Source organism: Periplaneta americana, chromosome 11 (assembly GCF_040183065.1).
Source record: "Periplaneta americana isolate PAMFEO1 chromosome 11, P.americana_PAMFEO1_priV1, whole genome shotgun sequence".
NCBI lineage: Eukaryota > Metazoa > Arthropoda > Insecta > Blattodea > Blattidae > Periplaneta > Periplaneta americana.
This window is the reverse complement of record NC_091127.1, coordinates 134,135,943-134,140,085: the sequence shown is the minus strand read 5'-3', so window position 1 is coordinate 134,140,085 and position 4,143 is coordinate 134,135,943.

Here is a 4,143-nt window from a genome sequence, read left to right as displayed (position 1 = left end):
TGGCAAAATAGTGTTAAATTTTTTTATTACCACATTTCCAATGTAGTCTTGTACATACCAACCATGCGTACAGGTCTTAAAATTACTTGTCGGGTCATTTTTTTAATGTCAATTGGTGTAGCTCTATAAAGTTTATCTAGTAATTTCTACTAGTTTCACTGTAGGTCATTGCATTGTTCTAAATTCCAAACCTCTATTCTATTGTATTAAAGAAATATGCGTAGTGCATTGAGTCTGGTTTTCAGTATTAAGTTTAAAATGTTTACCTGTTTCGCTTATGTATTTTCTCACTTCTCTTCGTAAAATTTCTCTGAAATGCTGGTTAATTTTTTTTCCTTAGTCAATTCCTAAATTCTGAACTAATTTGTCATTTATCTGTATCAACTGTGGCGAAAATATGACTCTGAAGCACATTGTGGCTCGCAATGATAGCTATGCATTTCTCTTGCTTCCTACCTGGTCCATCCCCCACCCTCTCACTCACTGGAGTCAAACTCCGTTCCATTTGTATTTGTCTCTGACCTGCGAGTGGCTTATCGTCGTAATGTCTCTCTCGAAACCATGTACCTCTATAAAAATTAGTTTCAAGTAGGGTGGGAGGACGCATTTTTTTGCTACCAATATGAGAATATTAAATGTATGATTTTTTCACGAGTGTTACGAGGAAAACGGTTGTATAACATAAAACGGCATTATACTACATGTTACTCATGAAATCTTAAAAGGTTAAGTGTTGTTATCATTATCATTATCATCTCTGTACGGTGATCCTTTTTCAGCAGATGTACGAATTTAGCTCTTCAATATTTAAACTCGCAGATTTACAATGTTATGTTAAATGAAAGCTAGATGTAAGGACTTGACAAATGTTGAACTTTTGCCAAAAAATAAATGTCCGTAGCTTCGTTCTGTCGCTTGCTCTGTTGAAATCATGTTCGCTAACTTATGTTTGTGAAAAATTATTTTCAACAATGAAAATAGTAAAAACCAAATTTAGATCACGACTGACAAATACCTTCCTGATCAACTACGACTGGCAGTAAGTGATATAATTCCTAATTTTGAAACTCTGTCGCAGAGACATTCTGAAGACAGTTAATTTTAGGTTGTGATAATGTGTCTTGTGTTTTCTTGTTCAATTCTTTCTTCGTTACACGTACTACACTACGTAACCTTACACTGTACAAAATTATATTTAAGCGATTGACGTAAGGAACATTAAAATCCATTAATAAGTCAGACAGTTGCTTCACTTCCTCTTTGGGTGTCTGCCTCCCTCCGTAGGTGCTATGCACGTTGCAGGTTACATAGTGGCTCGGCGCACGATCACATTTTCGCCACGGCTGATCTATATAATGATCATCTTTGACGGGATATTTTGTCATAGCACAGCATTACTAATCTCGTGAGAAACTAAATCGTCCGCTGTTGTGGCTGTGTAGATAGTGCGTGCCTCCCAACCAAACTACTAGAGGTTATATTTGTGGGAAGAAATTTATCTTGTCTCAAGATTATACCACATTCTACTCCAGTATAGTCACGATCTCAATATGTAAGGAATATGCATCCATAGATAGTTGCTAACCACTAGGATCGCTATTATCGCCTCATCACATACAATGAGCGTATTCCGAATCTCAGCGCTGAGCAATCTGGTGGAATCAGTGTTCCAGATATCAACGATGACGTCACTGATGCTCCACCGGTGTTGCACCGGTGCCATCAGCTTGCAGAGGTGGTGGCAGTCTCCATCAGTGAATCTGATTTGTTCTTGTATAGGGCGGGAATTAGCAGACGAATGACATCTTGCATTGTTGTGTCATGGCGGTGTGTTCTGCTGTATTGTTTATAATTAGCATAACTTAACGTAAAAAAATGTTAATGGCTTACGAACATGTCAACGGACCAGTTATTACTACTGGTTCAAGAAGTAAATTGTTTATGCTCTTTTCTTTGAGCGAGATGACAGTATGGAAATTTCGCAAAATCTTGCTATCGTAGCACAATAACAACTTGTACAGCCGCCATGATAGCCATTGAACCTTCCAGCATTTTTGTTCCTATTCTGCTGCAGCGTGACGTCATTGATGTCCACCAGTCCGGTGAGATTCGGAATACGCTGTATATGAAACAGCACCGGCACAGTCTATTGTTCCTAGTACCCTCATCAACTCAAGCTTCGTGACTGTGTATATTAGACTGTCTCGATGGTGGCCCTATATCATGTCGATCATAATACTAGTAAGGTTCACCTTTAATTAATATTTAGTGTACAGTTAAATGAAACTCCCTCCTTACGCAAATGTTTTTGATGAAATGGAAGATTAAGGAGAGAAATAAAACTTAAGTAATGTTACGATGCCTACAACCGTGGTAGTGAATTAAATGCCATTAAAAGCAAAGTTTCTTGCACACTCTGGGAAACCTCGATTTTCTCTGTTCACCCCATGTATGGCACGTGCCTAACACGCGAAATGCGCTGTCTTTGCATCACCTTCAGCCTAGAGATTTTCATGAAATGGCATCTATTATAAGAAGTAGAACAATTTTGCCTTACTTTCATTGGTCACAGCAGTTTTAAGGCATTGTGAAACAAATGGAAGATTTTTGCACGATTCACTTGATCTAATTCTTTGGACGATTAGGTATGTGTGCCGACAATAATTTTCACTACATAACTACCTGTGACATCTGGTAGAAATCCAAAATTTTATTGTCGGCTACACATAACAATCACATTAATATTTGCGTCTTAATTTGATTGGCTTGGGAGGGAGTGACAAGTAGCTTATATTTATTTAAAGATTTCTTAAAATGGTGATTGACTTATTTAATGGAATATTCGTCGAAACCATTTTACACAGTTTATCAAATGAAGGTGTAGGACCTTCAAATACAGACTTATGTATTTTTCGCTTTATTCAGTCGTACCGAATTTTCTTCGTTTTGTCTTATTTTTATATATGGGTAGGGAGAGAGATTCAAAATGAGCATTAGATTAAATAAATAAAATTAATATTGGGAGGGAGTCATTATGATCCAACTCTTGAACCCTACCTGATATATTGTCTTAACCCCCAACTGGACTCATTCCCAGCCCTCTACTAGTTGACTAGGCTAACGTTCGCTGTGCATCTCGTTTTCGAGCAGGCAATCCCTCTCATACCTGCTTGAGGTTTTTTCTGGGGTTTTCCTCAACCCAATATGAGCAAATGCTGGGTAACTTTCGGTGTTGAACCCCCGAACTCACTTCACCGGCATTATTACCTTCATCTCATTCAGACGCTATATAACCTAGATGTTGATAAAACGTCGTGAAATAACCTAATACAATAACGTAATATGTAGTTATGTCCTGAAACATACAATTTTAGTTAATCTACTTCTCAGGAAAGGATAATGTCGCTGTAGGTTAATTACATTTTTTCACGAGATTCCATATGTTGTTGCATTGTCATATTCAGTAACTAAATAGGCTTCTTCCCACGAATGGTTGAAATTTATAAGCGTTGATGTCTCTTCTTACTTGTGTCATTCTCCATTGCAAACACTTTTCCGAGTAGGATGCACATGAAACATTACCCTCACTAAAGTTCACTGCGTATGTCATCATTTTCCCCTTCACTGCTCTGAACGCTTCTTTGGCCCTTCAGAATTGCCGAGCAAGCTTGCTCGGAATCCTGAATGCTTCGAACTGAAAGTAATTTGTATGTCGTCTTTTAAAATATAACTTTTTTGTTTAGTGCAGCAACAAAAGATGGAAATAACATGATACCATATAAACGGGCTGACTTAAGGAAAAGTGAAGTTGTTTCGTATCAGAGTATATGGCACGTGCCGCGTCGTCCGTCTTTTATATACCTGGCGAGTACAGCAGCGTACAGAACGAAAGAATCCCGGCCCGTTCATAGTAATATTGCAACGCAATGTGTGCAGTTGTGTTATCCTGCTCAAGTATTTGGTACGCGTTGAATAGTGTTGTGCTGATCCATTCATAATGTCGACGGCAAAACGTTCAATTCGCTCAGAGATACGAAGTGCAATTAAGTATGGGAGTGACATTTTATGTATTATCGAAGGCAACATCGTGTGTAATGTATGTAAAATTAAAATAAAAACCAGAACAACTCAGGCTATAGAGAA